At 35.2% G+C, this 27,017-nt stretch overlaps 1 long non-coding RNA gene across 2 annotated transcripts; it reads right to left on the bottom strand.

Moving 5' to 3' along the window:
• Positions 1-1,742: 1,742 nt before the first annotated feature.
• Positions 1,743-26,844, bottom strand: LOC126954642 (uncharacterized). Of its 2 annotated transcripts, none has more exons than XR_007725676.1 (3): positions 26,728-26,844; positions 3,175-3,383; positions 1,743-2,680 (listed from the first exon to the last, which is right to left on the bottom strand). It is a non-coding gene; the product is annotated as an uncharacterized LOC126954642 (long non-coding RNA). The 2 variants fall into 2 exon arrangements; XR_007725677.1 differs by lacking the exon at positions 26,728-26,844 and adding an exon at positions 5,654-5,795.
• Positions 26,845-27,017: the final 173 nt, after the last annotated feature.

Below are 27,017 nucleotides of genomic sequence, written 5' to 3'. Positions count from 1 at the left end.
ACATACATATTTTAGGGCTTCTGTGTCTTTTTTACTATTCTGAAGCCATTCTGTCTGAAAAAGCTGATGTTGCCTCAGATACAAACTAAGAAAAAGACATAGCAACAATAACAAGTAAGATAGGACTTAGAAATTCCCTGTTACCATTCCTGCTGTTGCCCACATGTGATTCAGGCCCTGAGATAGGCTATTTAGATTCAGTGTGGGTATATCACATGGGATCTTCAGTTAAGGAGAGATAAAGAGGAAAATGGACCCAAATGAGATGACGATTATCTTTGCCGTAATATACAATGGGACAGGCTGACCCCAAATTCCCTGTAGGTTATGGGAATCCTTGACCTTCACCAGGCATAGGATTCTTTCCGTCCCTGTTTTGTATTTAATTCTCTCTTTCAATAAGTAGAAAAATCACATGTTCTTTTATGTTGTTTTTAATTTCAAAATAAACTTAACATTATGTCTAAAAACAAAGCAAGGGAAGAATAATTTTTTAAATGTTTCATAAATCTTCCTTCCCTACCCAAGGTTCTTATCTCTACCTTGGAAAAGCTATCCTACCTCTGCTCTTTCGCTCAAAATATGAAGAACTACTGAGCTCAACAAGTAGGAAAAACAACTTTCTCTGATACTACATAATAATAATTAGTACTAAGCCAGTTATTTTACTTAAATAACTAAGTCAGTCAAAACCGGCAGTCAAATTTCTCCATGGCACATAGAGGCACAGAGACTAACAAAGTATTATTTATTCTACTCAGTCTTATAATGAAAGAAAATTTTTTCTATTCAGTCTTACAATGAAAGAAATTATTTTCTATAATCTTATGTCATTTTATTTCTTCTTCAGAAATGGGTACTAATTAAATAATAAAGCACAGAAGAGGAAAAAATCAAAGCTAGATGGATGATAGATAGATAGATACATAGATAGATAGATACATAGATAGATAGATAGATAGATAGATAGATAGATAGATAGATAGATAGATAGGAAGATTTTTTTTAATGACTCAAGGGAGTCCTGAAAGGAAATACCAGACTTGTCTTTCTGACTACAGATGAACAGACATAAAACAAGTGTGCCTGTGGAATTATTTCCATTGAAGAAAAACAAGCATTTTTTTCTAAAGCCAGAAAAACCTACATCTGAAAAGAAAAAAGAAACTGTTCTGTCTTTCTAAATTAAGAAAATAATTATTTCTTGGATAAATTATGTCAACTTTTAACTTCCTAGAAATTGTAGGCATTATTTATTAGAAGTCAGTAACCAACCCTAGGTTTTTCCTTATAGAAGTCCTTGGGAAAGGCCTACCCAAATATAAAATCTTTACTGTTGAATATAATTGCTACTAATTGACAAATTCAGGCCTTTGTCACTCATGCATATACTCTGTGCATACTTTTTAATTTAACAAATAAAAAGAATAATATTAGTCCATCTAGTTTTCACTGCAATATTATATTGTAATATATTGTTACATACAAAGAAACCTTAAAAAATCTCAAATTCATCATGACTGAATAGAAGCTTCGAATTGATTTTCCTATATCTAATGAAGAGCCCCAGCTTTAAAACAAAATTGATGAAACCTAAAAGAATCTTTTCTTACAGTACGAATAAGGCATTTTGCATATGTGCATCCTACTAAAAGATTAATAGATAGTTTAGAAATTAAAATATTTAATTCTCAATGATATCTGCATACTTAACATTAACGTTTCTTACTAAGAAATACTTGAACAATTGCACCTTCTGGATTTGCAAAGTAAAAATTTCTGCATTTTTCTCTGAAAACCTCTGGCATTAATTCTATATGAACATTCTATACTGAGAGAAATAAACCTACATAATTGTTAGTTATTTCTAAATTTCCTGTTCTTCAAACTTTGAAACTCTGTTTAGTCAGTCATCAACGGGTTCTGGCATGAGGGTAAATGCAAATATTTAGAGTAAGAGTTATAAATATGGTTTAGAGATTCTCTTTACTCGGTAAACAGAAAAATAGCCCCAATGATTTTTAAGTGTTTTCTCATCTTTGTGCGAGAAGTTTAAAAATAGAGAGTAGTTAAGAAAAGTATTTTCTTTAGAAAGAAAAACAGTGTACTGATCATTTAGAAAAGAAAAAAAAAATACCTCAATTGAAATGTACATATACCTGGGATTTAAACCTGAGCCTTTAACCCTTTTGTTCTTTGTTTTGCATTCACTTTGATGGGATGGAAAAGGCACAGTTTTTAGGTAGATGAAATGGCACAGTTTTTAGGTAGATGAAATATCTCTGAACCAGTCTCCCATTTTCTGGCCACTCTGTCACTTTAAATCCGCACCCTTCTGCTACCCTCAGGACTCCCGAAGCTTCTCACTGAGTCATTCACACTAGGTTTGCCCTCCATCTAGCAATTCGTTTAGTCCAGCTTTTATACCATCTCCCACTCTGATAGGTTATACTTCTCTTTCTCTTAAAGATAAAGGGAAACATATTCATGGAAATGTAACAATATCTAATAATATCCTCAATATTTTATCAGAGACTATATAAACAACCACTTTACCCAAAGTCATTCCAAAATTGGATTCATTTGGAGAGAAAATTGGGGACAGAAAAATCTTACCATTTTTCTACTATAAAATGAACATATGCAGATCTTTCCTATCATGAACAGCTTGCATTGCTTTCTACAAAATACGGAGGAGTGGAAAAGTGAAAGACTGTTAAGCATCAAATTAACCAATTGAAACATAATCAGTAATTTAACTTCTTATTCACTTATGGAGATACATTTCCCCCAAAAACAGTTAGAACAAAAGTGTATAAACTTATATAGGTATTTATAATGCTAATAAAAGTGTATAAACTTATGTAGATATTGTAATCAAATAAAAAATTGGAATGTAATCCAAGCAATTGCTCCCTCATTTCCCTCCATAACCCATCCCCCCCAGATATTCACTTGAATTAGTGAGAAATATGGAATTGGCTGAAGATTTCATAGGGAATGAGGAGAAAAAACGGTTACATCATAAAATCCACCCCAGGTCACCATCTTTGGCTTGTCCAAACTTTTAAGTCCTTCTGCCCCCAAATCTCAGATGATGAAAGAGTCCCTCTCCTTGACTTTCCTCATGTTACACTGGGCCTCTGGAATTTATATACATTCGAATTTCCTGACCTTTTACTTTACATTCCTCAGTTCTTCTCTGTGCGGTTTACTCCAGCTCAGTGTCCGTTTCTAGCTGCAGAATTGCACATGCACATCTGCATATATCTCTATGCCATACAGGTCAAGTTGGACTAAATCATCTGTAAGGATCCTTCCACCTTGAACATTCTGCAATTCCATGTTTTCAATGTGACAGCCTTATCAAATGAGAAAAGGACCTGAGTGGTAGGAAAGAATATATCAAGTTAGGCAATTAGGATTCAAGTTTGAGAGCCTGTTCATTCCTAAGCCTCACAATTACTCCTCAAGTATTATGCTCTAGCTAGTTCAGCTTAATATTTTTAAAGAATAAAAAGTTCATTTAAACTTATTTAAACTATATTAATGAGACTTTCTCATATCTTTTTATCAAGTTTTTCAAATGCAAGAAAAATACAGCTATGTCTGCAATCCATGTTTATTCATTCTTAATAAATTAACAATGAATAGAATCTATAAACATATAAATTGAAATTAATATAATCCTGTCTCATAAGGATAGCCACAGATGGAAATTAAACAGAAATGAATGCACTTTGAGTCTATCATATTCTATGTTTTAAACATGAAATTCAAGAAACTTGTTACTTAAAAGAAGTTTAAAGTTACAAAATTGAACTTTATAAACCTTCTGTAAAACAACTAAGATTGTATAGCTAAAATAGTCTCATGTTGAAATTTTAGTGGATAGAGTTTAGAATGTTTTTATTAAAATGTTTTTATTTTTTCTCCTTGATGTCTTCTATAGCTTTAGACTTTGTGAGAGGTTTTGTAATCTTTTAGTGCCAGTTCTTAGCTAAAACTTTCTCAACCCATAACCCAGCTGAAGCTTGGAATTTAAGCCTTGAAATTCTCATGAATTTTCCAAGTAGCTATGTGTGCGCTGACATCAATAATGAATGACTTGATCCAAAAAAAGTGTAAGTTTTAAGAAATATATCACATAAATAATTGGCAGATGTTCACTTTTTCTCTAGAGAGAAATTCATCTCTAGCCTAATTATAATAAACTACATAATGTAAATGCTATCAAAATAATTGTAAAATATTTTTGGGTATACAAGCATTGAATTGTTCAGTATTTGTTTTTCATTATGTAGATATTGAAAAGAATAAAAATGTTTTGTTAGAATAATACTTTGAAATTTTGGTTTGCTAAAATCATTCACTTAACAATAATATATTGCAACAAAAATTTGCATTTAAATAAAATAAAGAACTAATTTTAGTAACATATGATGTTGACAATGGCACTCTTTTTGCAAAATGCTTCCGATTTACAGTAGTGACACATCCTGTGTATTTAACAGCAATAAATTAAGTTACTAGATAAAATACAGATAAGTATTACTTTGATTCAATTTTAATTTTTTAATTTATACTGTTTATTTTTTCAGTTATGAATGTATTAGAAACAAATGGCTGTGTTTAAAGCATTTAATGTCTTGAAAGCAAATGGCTGTGTTGATGAGTCCAAAGTTATATCTGCAGTTACATGGAAAATTGACAAAAAATGCACATCAGGAGTGATGACATCTAAAAGCAAATATTGGCCAGCATCAACAAACGTGCTAATTATTTAACAACAGCATTCTTGTTGACAGGGCACAATCCATAAGACAATGTTTCATACTTATTTTAAGGAGCTGATTTCAAGGAGCTCACAATGTAACAAGGGAGACAGGAAAATAAGATAATTATAGTGAAACATTATAAATTATATGCATGTAGAATACAAGGTACTCCTGGGATAATAAAGAAGCAGTGGAGGAGAAGCTCTAAATCCAAGGACAATCTCATGTGTAAATAAGCTGTGTGAGCTCTAACTTCCTTAGCTACCTATACAATCCAACAGACTTCAAATTTCAAATTTGTATTCACTGTCTTTATTTTTGCTTGTGAAGATACCTTTTCCTGGAGAAATGGAATGAGTTGGCAGAGGACTGAAGAAAGTAAGGAGGATATGATGATGTGTAATTTCTAAATGTTTGATAAAAGATCCAAGCAAAGAATTAGATACCAGCTTCAAAGACAATGAAACTTCCTACAGAACTTTAAGAAAGAAAAGAAACGCAGGTTGGCAGGCAGAAAAAAAAAAAAAAAAAAAAAAAAAAAAAGCAGAGTTCGCAATTATCTGGGTTTCCAGGCAAAACTAAGCATGAAAATGATCATTTCTCTCTCCCATTCCACGGCCTTCTGTATACCTCAAACATCTATCTCTTAGGCGTCCCACCTTTCCAACTACTACTCAGCCTCTAAGTTCCATGTGCCTCCTTTCTAACATAAATCTCATACCAAAACTTCCCTTTCTTAACCTGTTGGCAAACTTGGGTAGGTCTTAAAGATTAAAAATCTTACTAAGCTAATTCCACAAAATCTCACAAAACCTCCCATCTCAACCCCATGCTCCTAATCTCATCAACACTCCATTTCCTCCCCCATATCTAACCTTTCTAGAATGGAGGCATTTTATTGTAGAAGGGACTGCCGTCATGCCAGTTAATTCCTAATGGATGGAATTTCAAACGGGTGACAAAGTGGAAAAAGAACCTGAAACAGTGGTTCCACAGTTCTTCGAATCTCACCATGGGAGTCCTATCCCACTAGAACAAAAGGTTAACTGACCCTTGTAAATAACTGTTAGGGTCTGAACTTTGGTGCTTGAACTTTGGAATCTCTGTTTGACTGTTCAGAAAGCTTTTTTCCTTTTCTATTTGGATCATTGAGGTTTTTAGATTAATGTTTGCATACAAAATAAATGCTACAATTTATATCCTACATCCCCCAATATAATAAGTTTCTTGAAAGCACTAACTATGGCTTATCCTCACTATATCTAACACTAGATCCAGATCATGCCTTGGATACAGAAGCCATTCGAAACTTTCATTGACTGTCAATTTAATTTGTCAGATCAAGAGTCAACTGTACCCATATGGTAAATGTCCATGAGCAACTTGATACCATGCATCCTCTACATTTGTCTTTTCTCATTAGAATGCAATCCAGAAATTAGTGTAAAGGGATACCACGAAGGTAAACAGGCTAGCAGAAGCTGCCTTACATCAATCCTGACCAACCAAAGAGGTTAAAAATATTCTAGTCACTAGCCAAAACAGGGTCTATTTAAATAGCCCAAAGATATACCCTATTGGCCCAGCAGCCACACCACATTCATTGCCCAGAATGTTACTCAATACTTACAATGTGCTGTTATGGCTGGCTCTTCTTTGGCCTCCCCACTCAAATCCAAGTCCCAACCCAGTACTAATTCCCATTGATATTATTTTGTATTTGGTTTAGGTGAGTAGATAAAGGGGATGCTAAAGGAGTTTAAATATGAAAATCTTTCCAGTGACTCAACCACTCTGTGAAGCAATGTTTTTTGTTGTAGAGAAACTTGCTCATGGCCACTTACTACATTGGTGCAGTTACTTCTTGATTGGCCAAATTAAACTAACAGTCACAAGTCTGTCCATTCAAGGGTTATTCTTTCTTTCAATCTCACTGTACCTTAAAACTGTTCATAATCGTAGAAAATATCAAATATGAAATGTACCTACAAGCACGGGGAGGAGGATATTGGGGATACTGCTTTACTCACTAGGAAAAATCCAGTGTAGTTAAATATTAACACAGGTACCTTTATTTTTAAACTAAAACATACATTTTACAGTAAAAAAAATAGTCAGTGATGATATTTCATGCTATTTCTACTATTCTTTGTCATCCACATCCTGGGGTATACGTAACTAATTTATCCATGCATTAGAAACTGTTCTGTTTGTAGTCATGATCATCTAGGAAAAACCTCTATACCCTGTGAACTCAAGCTTATTTCCTAATGTCATATGGCACAACTCCAAAATCTGGATTAGCCTTGACCTTTCTTCTATAAGGGCCTCATTGCCAAAATTTCTACAACACACCTACTATAGAAAGTTCCTAATTTTCAACTATCTTTAGAACAACTTTCAAACAGGGTCATGAAATAAATTTAGGATGTCATGGCCAGTATTGTTTAGTAAAATAAAATTAATAGAATAGAATTGATCAGCATAAATTGCCTATAGTGGGATTAGTACCATTTTGTGAAAGTTTTGTTATACAGGTGTATATCAGGTCATCATGTAAAATCTGCGTTTTACTCAGGTCACTGTCAAAAAAACTTGGAAATCCATTCCTCCTCATGAAACCCACTTGACATCACTTCGGTATGTCAGTGTGCTCTTAGTCAATTGGCCATTTTCCCTCCATAACCCCCATCTAATTTTTTTTCAAAAATGTACCCATTTGGCTTATGATACCATAAGTTTTCATGCCACACCATTTGATAGCTTCAGAGTACCTTTAATAGTTTCTTCTCCTTAACTTAAAGTATCCAATATGTCCCTAAACAGTTTTGATCTATCTGTTAGTTAAATTGTTTTGACCCATTTTCACATTTATTCTTATTCACCAGGGCACCGACACCAGTTTGGTTCGGGCTCTCACCAAATCACACCTGAGTTATTACAATAAACTCTGAATTAATGATCATACTTCTACTCCCTATCTACTCTGATGAATACTAAAACTTTCCTCTCTTTACGATGTTTTATTTGTTCCCCATAACATTTTAAATAAATGCCAAGCTTCTTGCTTTGGTATTCAAAATGTTCTGTAATCTAGCAGGACAAGGTGGCTCAGACCTATAATCCCAACACTGTGGAAGGCCAAACTGGGAGGACTGCTTGAGCCCAGGAGATTGATACTAGCCTGGACAACAAAGTGAGATCCTGTCTGTACACACACACACACACACACACACACACACACACAAATTAAATTGCTCAGGAGTGGTAGTGCACACCTGTAGTCTCAGCTGCTCAGAAGGCTGAGGTGGGAGATTGCTTGAGCCAGGAGTTCAAGTCTGTGGTGAGCTATAATCATGCCACTGTACTCCAGCCTGGGCAACAAAGCAAGACCCTGTCTCCAAATTAAAAAAAAAAAACAAAAAACAAAACAAAAGCAACATACTCTGTAATCTGATTCCACTAGTTTATAATGTCCCTGAAAGCAGAAGCTCTGTCTTTCTTTATCACAGCAATATCCCCAGTGGCTGGCAAATGACTGGCATGTGTGTGTTCAATGTCTGTTAAATAGGTGAGGAGACAAATGAACAAATATGTGAAGAAATGACCTCCATAATATTATCTGTTATTCTCTTTCATGAATAAATTTTCCCATTGACTCAGTAATACTCCCTGTAACATATTTTGCAAGCCTACAAGGTGTTAAATGCCATAGTAGATGAGAAGATGTGCAAGGTGCTATTAGGTCATCTTCCTTTTACCCAGGGGGTCATGTTCATTTTCAGATGCAAATCTCTGCTTATTGGACTTTCTCCCACCATGATGATTTCCCCTGCTTTGTATCTATCTAAATCTTCCCATCTCCAGAGCACACCTCCAGACCTTCTCTTTTCCCAGGCTTACATTCTTCTCACTGTCTTCTGATGATCTCTATTACTTTGTTTTCATTCTCAGTTACATCTCTTGAATTTATTTTTTTTTTAATTTATTTATTATTATTATACTTTAAGTTGTAGGGTACATGTGCATAACGTGCAGGTTTGTTACATATGTATACTTGTGCCTTGTTGGTGTGCTGCACCCATCAACTCGTCATTTACATCAGGTATAACTCAAAATGCAATCCCTCCCCCCTCCCCCCTCCCCCCTCCCCATGATAGGCCCCGGTGTGTGATGTTCCCCTTCCTGAGTCCAAGTGATCTCATTGTTCAGTTCCCACCTATGAGTGAGAACATGCGGTGTTTGGTTTTCTGTTCTTGTGATAGTTTGCTAAGAATGATGGTTTCCAGCTGCATCCATGTCCCTACAAAGGACACAAACTCATCCTTTTTTATCACTGCATAGTATTCCATGGTGTATATGTGCCACATTTTCTTAATCCAATTTGTCACTGATGGACATTTGGGTTGGTTCCAAGTCTTTGCTATTGTGAATAGTGCCGCAATAAACATACGTGTGCATGTGTCTTTATAGCAGCATAATTTATAATCCTTTGGGTATATACCCAGTAATGGGATGGCTGGGTCATATAGTACATCTAGTTCTAGATCCTTGAGGAATCGCCATACTGTTTTCCATAATGGTTGAACTAGTTTACAATCCCACCAACAGTGTAAAAGTGTTCCTATTTCTCCACATCCTCTCCAGCACCTGTTGTTTCCTGACTTTTTAATGATCGCCATTCTAACTGATCGCCATTCTAAGAGCCCGCATCTCCAAGACAATCCTAAGTCAAAAGAACAAAGCTGGAGGCATCACGCTACCTGACTTCAAACTATACTACAAGGCTACAGTAACCAAAACAGCATGGTACTGGTACCAAAACAGAGATATAGACCAATGGAACAGAACAGAGTCCTCAGAAATAATACCACACATCTATAGCCATCTGATCTTTGACAAACCTGAGAGAAACAAGAAATGGGGAAAGGATTCCCTATTTAATAAATGGTGCTGGGAAAATTGGCTAGCCGTAAGTAGAAAGCTGAAACTGGATCCTTTCCTTACTCCTTATACGAAAATTCATTCAAGATGGATTAGAGACTTAAATGTTAGACCTAATACCATAAAAATCCTAGAGGAAAACCTAGGTAGTACCATTCAGGACATAGGCATGGGCAAAGACTTCATGTCTAAAACACCAAAAGCAACGGCAGCAAAAGCCAAAATTGACAAATGGGATCTAATTAAACTAAAGAGCTTCTGCACAGCAAAAGAAACTACCATCAGAGTGAACAGGCAACCTACAGAGTGGGAGACAATTTTTGCAATCTACTCATCTGACAAAGGGCTAATATCCAGAACCTACAAAGAACTCAAACAAATTTACAAGAAAAAAACAAACAACCCCATCAAAAAGTGGGCAAAGGATATGAACAGACATTTCTCAAAAGAAGACATTCATACAGCCAACAGACACATGAAAAAATGCTCATCATCACTGGCCATCAGAGAAATGCAAATCAAAACCACAATGAGATAACATCTCTTGAATTTATAAGATTTTATTAAATTGTAATCATTTTACAAGAGTAAACATTTGCCCTGTTCACTGTATTCTTCACAAAATCTCAGTTCAGTACTAGACAGTAGATAGTAATTAAACCTATGAATTAAATTCAGTGAGTAAAAACTTTCCAAGTGATTGTATTATGAAAAAACAAAGAAAGATTGCTATATCCCCGTCTCTAGCAAATTTAAGATTCACATAAGTAATCACATACATTCCTAGCATGTAGCAAGTGCTCTATAAATATTTGTTGATTGAATGAATGAATGAATAAATAAATAAATGAACAAATAAGCCATTTCCAGTCTGATGTCCATCTACTCCTTGATATCCATGAAAGTATAATAAAAGTCCATGAGTTTATTGCCAATAGTAATTGAAAATAACAATAATAGAAATTTTGCATTTATTCATTATAAAGCTGCAAACACTAAAATCTCAAGTGTATTTATTTTGGATTAGAACTATATTAACTCTACTGAACCACTGAGTGTGTGAGGGGAAAGAGGACAGCAGGGGACGCTCTGTTTGTTTAGCAAGCACTTATAAAATGCCTTCAAACATGCCAGTCCCTGTTCTCAGCAGTGCTTTATCAGCAGTAGCATATTTGCTCTTCTGGAAATCTTACTAGAATAGCATTGTCATTACTGCATTTTACAACTGAGGAAACTGAGGTTAACATAAAGTAGCTAAGATTAAGTAAGTTGCCCAAGGTCAATAGCTAGTGAACAAAACAGCAAAGAGACGTTCAAGATACATATATGCTATGATGCCTTTCAAAAAATTAGGACAACTATTCTCTGACAGTCCCTCAAAACTATTATTATGTTGACAAAGCTACATTCATTGTTATTGGCAACAGAAAATTTGGGGGAGGAGGGAGACTGAATTGCGACCTAAGATGAGGGTGTACCCTTTTCGTCTTGTGCTTTATTATTTGTTTATCTTAAATAGGCTTTCTAAGTGTCATAAAGGCCTTGCTTTGTACCTTTCCTGTAACCCACAGCAGCAAAACAAATCATTAGTCCATGGGGCAGTACATGCCGAAGAAGAAAACAGACACTTGCAACCATGTTGGGAATGAGAAACATCCATGACTATTTCTAATTTCAGAGTCTCACAATAAATACAAGATGAAATCTACTGTTTCATATTGCTTTATTCTATCATTTCTTTTTTCTTGAGACTGAGTCTTTCTCTTATCACCCAGTCTGGAGTGCAATGGCGCAATCTCAGCTCCCTGCAACCTCTGCCTCCCGGGTTCAAGCGATTCTCCTGCCTCAGCCTCCTGAGCAGCTGGGATTACGGGCCCTGCTAATTTTTGTGTTTTTAGTAGAGATGGGGGTTTCCCCATGTTGGCCAGGCTGGTCTTGAACTCCTGACCTCAGGTGGTTCGCACTCCTCAGCCTCCCAAAGTATTGGGATTACAGGTATGAGCCACCACACCTGGCCTATTCTACAATCTTTTAAATAGCCACACAAAGCATTATTTTATATTTTAACTGATACTCTTATTACTTATTACTTTGTCACTGCTAGAAAACATGTAAAAAGAATACTCTTGAAAACTCGTAAAGTCTTTTTAACCTACACCAACTTCTGATCTTCCGGGAAGATTAGGTTTGAATTTGTTTTTGGTTTAGCTGTACTGATGATTACATTTGTGGAATTTGTTTAAAGACAGATGGTTGCTCAGATGCAAAACTGCTGGATTAAGCAGAAGCAGAGTGAAGTGGAATGATAAATACAAATGCAAGTCATGTGAAGGCAGCAATCAGAATAAAACAAGGTATTCATGAGAATGAGAGTCCTTCCAGTAATAACTACTTAGAGATTTTCTGGGTGAGATATACAGTCACTTCATAGAACTACTGCTGCACATTTTTGTTTATTTCTTATTTATTCACTGAGCACACTCAAATGAATATCTAGTGTCTGTTCTACTTCCCACATATTTCTAGTGTCCGAGCTAGGTACCACATGAAATATTACTGTGCATTGATTAAGAGCATTAGTTTGGAATTAGACTTCTCAAGTTTGAATACCAGCTCCACTTCTTACTAGCTGTGTGGGCAAGGTACTTCAACACGCTGTGCCTTGATTTTCTCTCTTGAGAATAAATAATAATCTTAATTTATGGGGTAGCTGTAAGAATTAAATTAGTTAATGCTTATCAAGTATAAACATTGCCTTCCTTGTATTGACACTCAACGAATTTTAACTAGTGTTATCATTAATGCCGTAAGAAAAACAGGGGAGACCAGCATAGGGTCTTACTTCAAAAGTGTTCAAGTGAAATTGCAATTATAAATATGCATGCGAGGGCACTTAACTAACAAGGCAAAGGTATTTGGCTAGCCGTGAACTAACATAGAGACTCTACGGTTGTTCACACAGGAAGGAAGAAAGTTCTATGGGTTCAAGTGGTTAGAGATGTGACTTAACTAGGTCTCAAAAAATGGGTACAACTTGGACATTTTGCTATCCTCATTATTCAAACCAATTCAGTATTAAGAGAATAGAAAAGAATCTTAGGCCTGGAAAAGTCCTTAGAGATCATTGGTTTCATTCCCTTTGTTTTACAGATTAAAATATAAAGGCCAGTTAACCAAACCATCAGCAAATTTTTTTGATTACTTACCATGTGCCAGTCTCTATTCTAAGTGCTAGGGATTCAACATTGAATAGACTGTACATATTCTTTGACCTGAAGGAGTTTACATTCCAGTGCAGAAGACAGCAAATTAACAAGTAAATAAATAAACCTTCCATGTACTGATAAGTTGAAGATGATAATAAAATCAGGTACTGAGAGTGAGTATGATAGTGAAGGGCTACAGCTTTCCTGAAGGTGTCAGAGAAGGGCTGTCTGAGGAAGTAACACTCTCATTGAGATCTGAATGATGGTAATAGCAAGCAAAGTGGTCAGCAGTGGCCTGACTATTCTGAAAATGTTTTCGTTGTGAATATATTTTGTGAGCAGCACTGTCAGTAATCACTGAAAAATTAGGTGTGAGGTGTAAGAAAGAAAAAAGATTCAATAATGACTTAGGTTTGACCTAAACAACTGAGAAAATGCTGTCACCATTTACAGAAACAGAAAAGGCCGGGGAATGGGGGGTACATGGAAAGGGGGAAATGGGAGGATATACACTAGGCTTAAGGAAGGTAGTTACTAGTTCTGTTTGGCCTTGTTAAGTTTGAAATACTTGTTAGACATCCTGGTAGAAATGTGATGTTGTACAATATATGAATCTAGAATTCATGGGAGGACTTCCGGCAACGGATAAAAATTTGAAAATAATAGTACATAGATAGTGTTCAAAGAGATCATCTGATCACCCAGGAGGAAAATGTAGACAGGAAAAAGATGAAAGTTGAGGGTGGAAACTTCCATACTACATTTAGGGGTCTGAGGGTGGAGGAGGGGCCAGAGGAAGCCAGTGAAATGGAGAAGGTGAAAAGTAAGAGGAAAATCAAGAGCATCTGTGATGTACAAGTCTAGAAAAGTAGACTCAGACACTTATGCAATGTAATGTTGCTTGTTAGTAGCAGAGTTAGGACTGTTATTATCATTCTACAACTAACTTATAAGCACTTTAAAGACAGTAGAGGCTAAAATTCCCAGTTATTTTATTTCTTTGTCACCAACAGTACTTAAGAGAGTTAAATATATGGTGAAACATATGGGGCAAACTCACTACATTATTATTAATTGCTTATATATATATGAAACAAAATAAAAGCTAAGTTTACCTTGATAGGAAAACTTAATTTGAATTTGTTTTCAGTTTCCAGGCTTCCATTTTTACTTATTTGCAGTCCTACTGAGTGCCAAATTAGTATTTTTTTCTAATATCACTTGGTTATCCCCATGAACCATTATTGGATAATCACATCACACTCTGATTTAGAGACATAATACCTATCTTGGTGATATATATATTGGTGCTTATGTATCTTGACACTAAGATTTAAATAATCTGCACAGAGAACAAGATAGATTTCCAGTTGTGTTTGATTTGGACAAAGAGTTAACTCAATGTAAAATCCTAAGATTTTACATTGTTTTAAAAACAGTTTTACTGGCTAGGCATATGCAGACACTCCTCACATCTTATACAAAAATTAACTCAAGATGGATTAAAGACTTAAACATAAGACCTAAAACCATAAAATTCCTAGAAGAAAGCCTAGGCAATACCATTCATGACATAGGCATGGGCAAAGACTTCCTGTTTAAAACACCAAAAGCAATGACAACAGAAGAGAAGCCAAAATTGACAAATGGGAACTAATTAAACTAAAGAGCTTCTGCACAGCAAAACAAACTATCATCAGAATGAACAGGCAACCTACAGAATGGGTGGGGGAAATTTTTGCAACCTATCTATCTGATGAAGGGCAATATCCAGAATCTACAAAGAACTTAAACAAATTTATAAGAAAAAATAAGCAACCCCATCAAAAAGTGGGAAAGAATATGAACAGACAGTTCTTAAAAGAAGATATTATGTAGCCAGCAAACATATTGAAAAGCTCATCATCAGTGGTCATCAGAGAAATGCAAATCAAAACCACAATGAGATACCATCTCATATCAGTTAGAATGGCCATCATTAAAAAGTCAGGAAACTGACTTTTTAACTGACTCTCCAGATGCTGGAGAGGATATGGAGAAATAGGAATGCTTTTACACTGTTGGTGGGAGTGTAAATTAGTTCACCATTGTGGAAGACAGTATGGAGATTCCTCAAGGATCTCGAACTAGAAATACCATTTGACCCAGCAATCTCATTACTGGGTATATACCCAAAGGATTATAAATCATTCTACTACAAAGACACATGCACACGTATGTTTATTGTGGCACTATTCACTATAGCAAAGGCTTGGAGTCAACCCAAATGTCCATCAATAATAGACTGGATAAGGAAAATGTGGCATATATAGACCATGAAATACTATACAGCCATAAAAAAGGATGACTTCATGTCCTTTGCAGGGACATGGATGAAGCTGGAAACCATCATTGTCAGCAAACTACCACAAGAACAGAAAAACAGGCACTGCATGTTCTCACTCATAAGTGGGAGTTGAACAATGAGAACACGTGGACACAGGGAAGGGAACATCACACACCAGGGCCTGTTGAGGAGTTTGTGGCTAGCGGGAGGATAGCATTAGGTGAAATACCTAATGTAGGTGACGGGTTGATGGGTTCAGCAAACCACGACAGCACACGTAAACCTGTGTAACAAACCTGCATGTTCTGCACATGTACCCCAGAACTTAAAGTATAATTTTAAAAAAGAAAAAAACAATTTTAAGCCTTTGTGAAACAGAAAACTATTAATATGCACATTAATTCCTTACACAGATTTTGCAAATTAAAAGCAAAGACACACCACAAAAATCTCTAATACAAGATAGGAGACTGTGATAGCTTAATAGAATAACAAGCAAGATGTATTTCCATTCATTCATAGTACTTTCAAAATGTAATATATAGAAGATCCAACACCTTACACTTTAGAATCACCTCTGATCATAGTTCATTTCTTTTGCCTAAAAAATATGCCCTGTAGAAATCCTTCAATATATTAAAGAATAAATTCATTTAAATATTTTTAAACTGTAATATCAGCCCATCCACCACTTCGAAGACCAATGACCTTATGTTTACACTTTAATCCTTTACCACTGATAATTTGCAAAACTCAGGCAGACAGCAAATACTCTACAACTCTAATCAACAAGGAGTGAACTATGTCCATTGAAAAGTATACTCTGAGCAAATGAATTACAGAAAGTCTACACACAAAAAAAAATGACCTTCAAGAACTAGCCTATCTCTGAGAGAAGGAGAAATGCTGAGTCTGTCATTTGTGTATTAACTGGAGATTTCATGGGCAGAGAATCAACAAACGAGTCTCATCATTCTGTAATGCAAGTGACAGTTTACAGCTCTAAAAGCGGCAATGATTAATATAAGACTCATTCACTTAAATATGACAGTGATCTAATTTTGGGAAATACTAAAAATATATTTTATTGTTATATCCCACATATTCTGCTGAGCCCATTTATAACATACCAGTGGAGAGACATTTGTAAGAAACAATATGGTGAAATAAAACTAGGGATTATAATGTCAGTTTTCTACAGTACTTGGGAAAATTACTTTACCTCTTCCAATGTGAAAAAGTCCCTTAGAAATTGCAATCAGTGTCATATTACACACAAACTCGAAAACGATTTCAGGGACAGTGCTTAGAATAGTGCTAGGTTCATAGCAGACACCTGCATATAAATGTTAAAACAGGTCAGCCACTGGGTCAGTCACTAAACTTGGGGTGAGTTACTTTTCAGTGTCTCAGTTTACACTACAAATGCAGAAGATGGTATTTACTATGTATAATTCATAAGTTTTTCTGATATCTAGCACTAATTGTTTTTCAAAATGAATTAGGGCTCATTGTTAAATAATCCTCATTTATCATTCAAAAAATAGCATCATAGTAGGTAGCATTTCTCTAAAGATCCTTAACTTCTATTTTAATATAACATAAAAATGCCTTTGATGAATACAAAAATACAATTAAGTAGAAGAACAAGTTCTAGTATTTGATACTACAGTAAGAAGTTAAAGTGAATAATTTATATTTCAAAACACCTAGAAGAGAAAAATTGTAATATTGCCAACACAAAGAAAAGATAAATGTTTGGGGTGTTAGATATCCCAATTATCCTGATATGATGATTATACATTGTACACACATATCAAAATATTACATGTACCTGAAAAATATGGACAACTAAGACATATTAATGAAAAAAAAGTCAATAAAAACCCTCAGGATTACCTTATTTTATAGGATTCCAAAAATCTTTGGGGTTGACACTGCCATCACTGTCATCTGGATAGTTACAAAAACACACAAACTGAAGCCAACCCAACCTCACAAAGTAAAATAAATATTAATAACTATATGATGGGGTAACATTTCTTGATCTAATACATTCTCTTTTTTTCTTGAGAAAATGTTAATTTTTGTCATCAACCTGTTGACAGTGTGTGCTACATGCTTTGGAGAAGGGAGGTAAAGCATGAAAAGCATGAACAAAGGTTTGTTTTTTTTTTAAATGTTAGTTTCTAAAACCTAAGCTCCTAGAGAAACTGAAAGCATTCTTGACATAAGCAGAATGTTTGGGAGAAATATTTGAGAAAGAGAAAATGATCTGAGAAGATGCTAGAAATAACCTATCAGGATGGGGAGAAAAAACAGATGTGGAGGAAAGTAGTAAGAATATGATCTCTGAAAAACTAACTCAGGATAGACTAAAGATTGAAATGTAAGACCTCTACCTATTAGAATCCTAGAAGAAAACCTAGGAAACACCAATCAGCACATCAGCCTTAGGAAAGAATTTGTGACAAAGTCTTCAAAAGCAATTGCAACAAAAATAAAAATTGACAAATGGGACCTAATTAAACTAAAGAGCTTCTGCTCAGCAAAAGAAACTGTCAACGGAGTAACACAATGTACAGAATGGGACAAAATACTTGCAAACTATGCATCCAACAAAAGTCTAATATCCAAAATCAAGAAGGAACTTAATTTGACAAGCAAAAAAGCCGGGTGTGGTGGTTCATGTCTGTAATCCCAGCACTTTGGGAGGCTGAGGCATGAGGATCATCTGAGGTCAGGAGTTCGAGACCAGCCTGACCAACATGGAGAAACCCCATCTCTACTAAAAATACAAAAATTAGCTAGGCATGGTGGTGGGCGCCTGTAATCCCAGCTGCTCAGGAGGCTGAGGCAGGAGAATTGCTTGAACCCGGGAGGCGGAGGTTTGCAGGGAGCCAAAATCATGCCACTGCACTCCAGCCTGGGCAACAGAGTGAGACTCCATCTCTAAACAAATAAATAAATAAATCCAGCAAAAAACAAGTAACCCTTTTAAAAAGCAGGCAAAACATATGAACAGACACTTCTCAAAAGAAAACAAACAAGCAGCCAACAAACATATGAAAAACTGTTCAACATCACTAATCATCAGAAAAATGTAACTCAAAACCACAATAAGACACCGTCTCACACCTGTCAAAATGGCTACTAAGAAAATGTCAGAAATTACAGACGCTGGTGAGGCTGCAGAGTAAATGGAACACCTACACCGTTGGTGCGAATGTACATTAGTTCAACCACTTTGGAAAGCGATTGGAGATTTCTCAGAGAACTAACAGTAGAACTACCAGTCAACCCAGAAATCTCATTATTGGATATATATCCAAAGGAAAATAAATCATTCTACCAAAAAGACACATGCACTTGTATGTTCATTGCAGCTGTGTTCACAATAGCAAAGACATGGAAGCAACCTAGGTGCCTATTAATGGTAGGTTGGATACAGAAAATGTAGAACACCATGAAATACTCTGCAGCCATAAAAAATGAGATCACATCTTTTGCAAAAACATGGATGGAGCTGGAGGCCAGAGGCTATTATCCTTAGCAAACTTATGCAGGAACAAAAAACCAATAGTGCATGTTCTCACTTATAAGAGGGAGCTAAATGATAAAAACACATGAACACATAGAGGAGAATAATACACGCTGGGAGCTATTGGAGGGTGGAGGTTGGAAGCAACAAGAGGATAAGGAAAAATAACTAATGTGTACTAGGCTTACTACCTGTATGATAAAATAATCTGTATGACAAATCCCCATGACACAAGTTTACCTATATAAAAAACCTGTGCATATACCAAAATAAAAGTTAAATAAAAAGAAAAAATATTTTTAAAAAAAGAAATAGAAAATATGATACTTATACACTATGGAAAACTACACAGCCATAAAAAAGGATAAAATTATGCATGTCCTTTGAAGCAACATGAACACAGCTGGAGGCCATTATCCTAAGAGAATTAATGCAGAAACAGAAAATCAAATACCATACATTCTCACTGAGAAGCACATTGGGTACTTGTGGACATAAAAATGGCAACAATGACACTGGGGATAAAGAAAGAGGGGAGGAAAAGAAGGGAAAGGGGTGAAAACTAACTATTGGGTACTATGCTCACAACCTAAGTGACAAGATCATTCATATCCCACACCTCAGGCAATGTACCCATGTAACAAACCTGCACATACACCGCATGAATCTAAACTAAAAGTTGACATTATTTTAAAAACAATAATGGTGGTTGAAGAGAAGGGGCTTGCTTGAAAGACTCTTTCTGGAATAGCATAGGAAAGGCAAGGAAAAACAATAGTATCCTCTGAGAGAAAAAGAGAGTCCTTTCTAGGAAAGCCCTCAGGAAAGGGGCAAGACAAGACCCCACAAAGAAAATGACCATGTCTCATGTCTTAAACTGTCCCAACCTTAGGCAAATTCACAAAAATCAGGAGAAGTAACCAAATGATTCAACATCCTTAAGCTAGGTATAAAAGGATAAAAGGAATAGAGAGTTTGAACAGCAGTAAAGCGACTGCCCAACAAGATGGAGGGACACTTCTGGGGTGAACTGCATAGACAGAGAATAGAGAACCAGATGGGCAATGACTCACATCTCAGCAGAGAACTGTATAGACAAACAACCAAGGGACCAATGAGCCCTCACCCAATGTCTTGGCATTAGATGAATCAACTCAAGGAAAGCAAGGGGACACCAAACTGTTGACGGTGAATATTTCTCCACTTTACGCAGGTTCAAAATGGAAATGAATTTGACTTACAAAAGTTTAAGGAAAGTTTTCAGGATCAAAGAAAGAATGTCACCTCAACAATGTTTTTCAACATTGTTGCAAATGTCTGTCTTTGTTTGCAGATGACATAATCATCTGTGCAGAAAATCCAAAAGAATTAGGAAAACAAAAGCAATTATAGCAAGGTTGGAGGATACGAGGTTAATATGCAAAAGTCAATTGTTTTCATATATATCAGCAACGAATAAGTGGAATTTAAAATTAAAAACACAATATTGTTTACAGTAGCACTTCAAAAAATGAAATACTTAGATATAAATCTAACAAAACATGTACAAGATTTATATGAGAACAACCACAAAACTCTGATTGAAGAAATCAAAGAATAACTAAATAAATGAAAAGACATTCCATGTTAATAGATAAGAAAACTCAATATTGTAAAGATGTCAGTTCTTAGGAATCACAATCAAAACTTGATTTATAGAATCAAGTTAGGAATCACAATCAAAATCCCAGCAAATTATTTTGTTGATATTGACAAACTTATTCTAAAGTTTAAATGGACAGACAAAAGACCTACAATAGCCAACTCTGGGTTGGCTGAACAAAATCAGAGATCTGACACTACCTAACTTCAAGACTTAAATATAATTGACAGTAATCAAGACAATGTGGTATTGACAAAAGACTAAGCAAATAGATCAGTGGAACAGAATAGAAAGCCCAAAAAGAGTCACATACATGCAAATACACATGAATGGAATTATGATCAGCTGATATTTGACAAAGGAGCAAAAGTAATGCAATGAGTAAAAGATATTTTCAACAAATGGTGCTGGAACAAGTAGACATTCATATAGAAAAAATGACTAGGTACATGCCTTACACCCTTCATAAAAACTAACTCAAAACACTTTACAGACTTAAATGCAAACACAAAACTATAAACCTCCTATAATATAACATAGGAGAAATTCTAGATGACCTTGGCTTTGGCAACAACTTCTTAGATATGACAACAAAGGTGTAACATAAATTAAGAGATGATAAGCTGGACTTCATTAAAATTAAAATTTTCTGTTCTGCAAAAGACACTATCAAGAGAATGAAATGAAAAAGCCATAGGCTAAGAGAAAATATTTCCAAAAAACAACTGATAAAGGACTGTTATCCAAAACATACAACACTCTTAAAACACAACAATAAGAAAGCAAACAACCTGATTAAAATATGGATCAAAGATTTAACAGATACTTCACCAAACAAGACACACAGATGGCAAACAAGAATATGAAAAGACACTCCGCATAATATGTCATCAGGGAAATACATATTGAAATAACTAGGAGTTACCACTACACACCTACTGGAATGGCCAGAATCCAGAACACTGACACCAAACGTTGCCAAAGATGTGGAGCAACAGGAACTCTCATTCGTTGCTGCTGGACTGCAAAATATACAGGTACGGCCTGTTTGAAAGACAGTTTGGCAGTTTTTTCCAAAACTAAGCATACTCTTGCCATATGAACCAGCAATCATGCTTTTTGTTATTTACCCAAAGGTGTCGAAAGCTATGTTCACACCAAAATCTACACATGTGTATTTATAGCAGCTTTATTCGTAATTGCCAAATCCTGGAGGCAAGATTGTCCTTATGTAGGTGAATGGATAAACTATAGTTCATCTAGACAATGAAAAATTATTAATAATAATAAAGAAATGAGTTAGCAAATCATAAAAAGACATGGAAGAAACTTAAATGCATAGTACTAAATGTAATGAGCTAGTTTGAAAAGGCTACATATGTGCTGTATAATTCCAACTCTGTGACATTCTAGAAAATGGAGACAGCAAAAAAAAAAAAAAAAAATCAGTAGTTGCCAGATGTTAGGAGGGAGGGAGGGATAAAGAGGCAGAGCACAGAGGATTTTTAGGGTAGTGAACCTACTCTGCATGATACTGTAATGGTGATGCATGTCATAAATTTGCCCAAAACATAAAATGCACAATACCAAGAGGGAACACTAATTAAAGTAAACTACGGACTCTGGGTGATTAGGATGTGTCAATGCAGGTTCATCAATTGTAACAAATGTATCACTCTGGTGGGGAGAGTTGATAATGGAGTAGGGGCTATGGAATATGGGAAATCCCTGTATCTGCCTCTTAATTTTGCTGTTAACCTACAATGGCTCATTCCTGTAATTCCAGCACTTTGGGAGGCAGAGGCAGGCAGATCACATGACATCAGAAGTTCGAGACCAGCCTGGCCAACATGGTGAAACCCATCTCTATTAAAATACAAAAATTAACCGGGTGTGATAGCACATGCCTGTAATCCCAGATACTCAGGAGGCTGAGGCACGAGATTCACTTGAACCTAGGAGGCAGAGGTTGAGAGCCAAGATTGCACCACTGCACTCCGGCCTAGGCAACAGAGTGAGAACCTGTCTCAAAAAATAAAAAAAAAGAAAAGTTACATTCTTGCATAACTGCTTTACTTACAAAACATACAGTCACACTTGTGCATGCATCTTTAAAGACAGGTCTTTATCTGTCATCACAGATATGTCATTGAACATAAGAGAGTGACATAAGAGTAAACTCATTGTCTGAGATCAAAAAGAAACTCAGCTGACACCAACAAAGAGCTAACAGATAATAAAACCTTAGGAAAAAATACTTTTATAGACATGCTCTCCCTTAATACAACACAACTGTTACCACGTATTTTTTATATGTGCTTCCCTCAGTACAGTACATTATGATCATAAATTAAAATCAGGAAGCTTGAATTTTACTTGAGTTTTCTTATCCCATTTGTAGCCTTGAGTACACTGAAGATCGTAGATCTCAGTTTAATTTAGTGGGTCTTTATAATCCAAGGTGGCTCAAATAATCTGGATATTTCATGATCGCAGCTGAATTACGGTGACCAACACTGTTAAGCTACATTGAATTTACCTGCCTAATGGGAGACTATTTAAATTCATGTTAGACATGTAACTCAATTTATTGGATCTCAATTTTCTCATGTATAAAATGAAGGGACTAGACCACATGATTTATAAGGTGCTTTCCACAATTTTGATTCCTCTGAAACTATTGTAAAGTATGGATTTTTCCCTCCATCTCTAAAACCTAACCAGTTCCTAAGAGTCAAAACTGGGTAACATAAGGCAAGGAAAATGAGCCTTAGTCCCTGAAAGAAACACCTAAATAGCACTTATGATGGAACAGGCCCGTTTCTAACACTTTACACATATGCATGTATTTAATCGTCACAACCGAGGTAGGTACTATTATTATGCTTATTTAGCAGATGAGGAGCCTGAAGGATCAGGCTAAGTAGTTTAATTTGTTCAAGGGTGCACACCTAGTAAATAATGAATAGGGTCAGGATGCAAACCCAGGCAGTTTGGCTTTAAAATTCATGCTCTTAACCACTCTACTCTGCTGCATGCATAAGATTCACAAAGTCCATGTAGTTTATTCATTATGGACAACTAATTATGTTAGACTCATAGAACTCTTCCAGCTTCCCTACACATTAAACAAGAGCATGGGGCAGGGCTGAACAAACATGTTGTTGTCAAAGATCTATAAACAAATGTGACTCAAGACTCCTGGCATTGCTAATTTAATTGATAATGTCATCAAAAGTAACCTATCTTTGGAAAAAAATAACATTGTAACCCTGAAATTCTCTTCAACATTATAATATTTGCTATTATATCTTGAAAATGGAGGTCCAATGAAGAATTCAGACTTCTTGGCCCGTCTTCTTACTAGAGTCTGAATTTTATTTAAATTTTCATCCTACCTTTTGAAGGCCTTCAATGGATCCAGCTCCCCGCCCTTAATTATAAAACACCTCTTACTCTAGACTGTAGGCTTCTTGTGGTTTGGTACTTTGCCTGTCTTGATTGTCACTGTATCCCAAATGGGTAGAATACTGAGTATACAGTAAGTATTTTTTAAATGAGTGAGTAGATATTCAACAAGTGTTTGCTGAATTAATAATATAAAAAAAAACATGGCCAGGTGCGGTGGTTCATGTCTGTAATCCCAGCACTTTGGGAGGCTGAGGCAGGAGGATAACTTAAACTCAGGAGTTCACGACCAGCTGGGATAACATGGCAAGAGCCAGTCAAAAAAAAAAATTACAAAATTAGCTGAGCGTGGTGGTGTGTGTCTGTAGGGCCAGCTACTCAAGAGTTTAAGGCAGGAGAATCACTTGAACCCAGGAGATCAAGGCTGCCATGAGTCATGATCATGCCACTGCACTCCAATCTGGGTGACAGAGCAAGACCCTGTCTCAAGCAATAATAATAATAATAATAATAATAATATAAAATATATAAAATTCATTTTTAGACAGTCAATTTTCTTCTGCTTTGTCTTCCTAAATCAAAATAAATATACTTAATAAAGAGAAATGTTACCCCTATTATTTTATTGGTCATTTTGCTGCCTTCAGAACCAAATTATTAGATCCTCTACATGACAAATCACTACCTGAATTATCTGAAACAAACTGATATTTTATTTAATTTTATTCTGTTCAATATTATCTTTAGTTACAAACATGACTGATTATTATTTCATTTTTTACATTTTAAGTCTTGCTATTTAAACTCACAAACAAAAAATAAATCATTTGTTAGATCATGAGTATTTTTAGCTCAAAATAGGATCCACATAATTTAATTAAACAGGCACGAGTCTTTCGTTTCAGGAACTTACAATGATTATAATATTGCTATATGTTAATGCAACAATATTCCTTGTATAATGTCAAATACAATTCTTCTAACAGCACTGGAAGGCAATGAGGAAAGTCCAGAGACAAGAACAAACTTGTCCTAGATTAAAATGCTAGTGAGTGGCAGAGTCAGGACAAAAACCTAATTCTTCTGAGTTGGGAATTACTAGCTGTCTATTATCCTAGTCTTCATTTAAAATATCTAAAATAGATAACCTAGGGAAGAGTAGGAAGATTTACCAACTTCTGCCAAAATAACCAGTAAATATGTATGTTAAATATAGATGTCAAACAAAATATTTTCAGAGCAACATCTACAAAACAAAATTATTTTTATGGTAGGTAAAAGGATGATTAAATCAAGAGATAGTAACAATTGTGGTTTGGTTATATATATTATAAAGTAGAAATGCAGATCTATCTTTTAGAAACCTTAAAAGAAAACTGAGAACGTATCACATTAAAAATGGGAAAGAGGAAATCTGAATAAGCAGTAGGAGGTGCTCATTGAGTAAATGTTCTTGCATATTAAGCACCTGTTACATGAGTTTTGATGAGATTCGACCTCAACCAATTATCTTTGATATGTTTTCATTGAAAGATTAAACTTCTTTAACCAATGCACAAGAGATTTCTTCAATTCAAAGGGAAGTATCTGGTTTATGTAAAAAATTAAGGTCTATTTCTCTTTCAGCAATTAAGAAATTAAACAAGAAAAACCCTAAACTTGAGTTTGGCAATCAAGTCACAAGCCCAATCCTCTTTCTACAGAGACTGTTAAACATCCTATTAGCTGCATTCGACCATCTCACATTGAGTTGAATAAGCTTAATTAAAATTAAACTCCAAAAAGAACAACTTAAAATAATGGAGCATGGGGTAAAAGCAAACATAAAATATAGTCACCTAGTTTTAAGAATCAAGTAACCTATAGTGGAAATACGTAACTACTTGAACCTTAAGGTAAAAACATAAATGATTAAACTGTGAATAGTAGTACTGAGTCTTACATTAATAAACTTGTACTTCTGCTGAAAGAGAGTCAAGGTTATCACTGCTTCTCTAAACAAATTCTAAAGCCCACGCATGGTAACCTTTGAAATTTTAACAGAGCATCCAGACGTGCACTGATTGCTTCAGTTTACATGTCACTGGTCATAGAACTTTGAACCAGCCATTTTTGTTTGGAAAACGTGTATATTTTGTATCTCTTTAAGTTAAACAAACCCTTGGACATACACAAATGCTGTTTAATAGGTGTTGTCCCATGAATGGAAAATTTGACGGGTAAAAAATTGAATGGAATAGTACAGACCAAACCAAATAATCTCTGGACTAAAAAACCTCATATTTTCTATCTTTTTTCTCACCTACCTTATATATAAAAGACATGTTTTATATCTTTCCATTTTATTCTTAAAAAGAATGATCCTATATGACCTTGAGTCACACCTATTTGAAATTAATGTTAAAATATCTTATTATAATATCATAAATATAATAAAACTTCATTTTTGCTTTATGATATCCTTGATTGAAATGCAGAGGAGTACTTAAACAAATTTCTGGTAGTGTAATTCTGTTTTTCTGTTAAATTTCATTAAAATATCAAAGGCATATTTTTATAACGAAAATGTAACTCCTTAATAAACTAAGGGAAAGAAAGTTTAAATCAGTTAATTAAATAGAATTAATTTCCTATAAACATTGATAATGTTCAGAATATTAATAATATTATTGAGCTATGATCACTACTATTTACCTTGGAATAAAAATCCTAAAGAGAGGCCAGATGTAGTGGCTCCCACCTGTAATCTTAGCATTTTGAGAGGCCAAGGTGGGAGGATCAATTGATCCCAGCAGTTTGAGACAAGCTTGGACATCATAGCAAGACCCCATCTCTACAGAAAATAATAATTTTGAAAATTAGCTGGGTATGATGGTACACACCTGTGGTCCCAGCTACTCAGGAAGTTGAGGCAGGAGGATCACTTGAGCCCAGGAGCCTGAGGCTGCAGTGAGCTATGATTATGCCACTGCATTCCAGCCTGGTGACAGAGTGAGACACCATCTCTAAAGAAAAAAAGAAAAAAAAAAAACTTTAAAAAAGGAATACTAAAGAGAAAATAAATAGCACGTTAAACTCTAACAGCATTTAGTTATCTTTTTTTCCTTTAATGAGGGTTTAAACAAAGAATCTGTCTTATCCACAGGTACAGTACACACAGTTATCTGATGCT

The sequence above is a fragment of the Macaca thibetana genome, chromosome 5 (genome assembly GCF_024542745.1).
Source record: "Macaca thibetana thibetana isolate TM-01 chromosome 5, ASM2454274v1, whole genome shotgun sequence".
Taxonomy (NCBI): domain Eukaryota; kingdom Metazoa; phylum Chordata; class Mammalia; order Primates; family Cercopithecidae; genus Macaca; species Macaca thibetana.
Note: the sequence above shows the minus strand (reverse complement) of the source record. Positions and strands in the feature narration are given on the sequence as shown.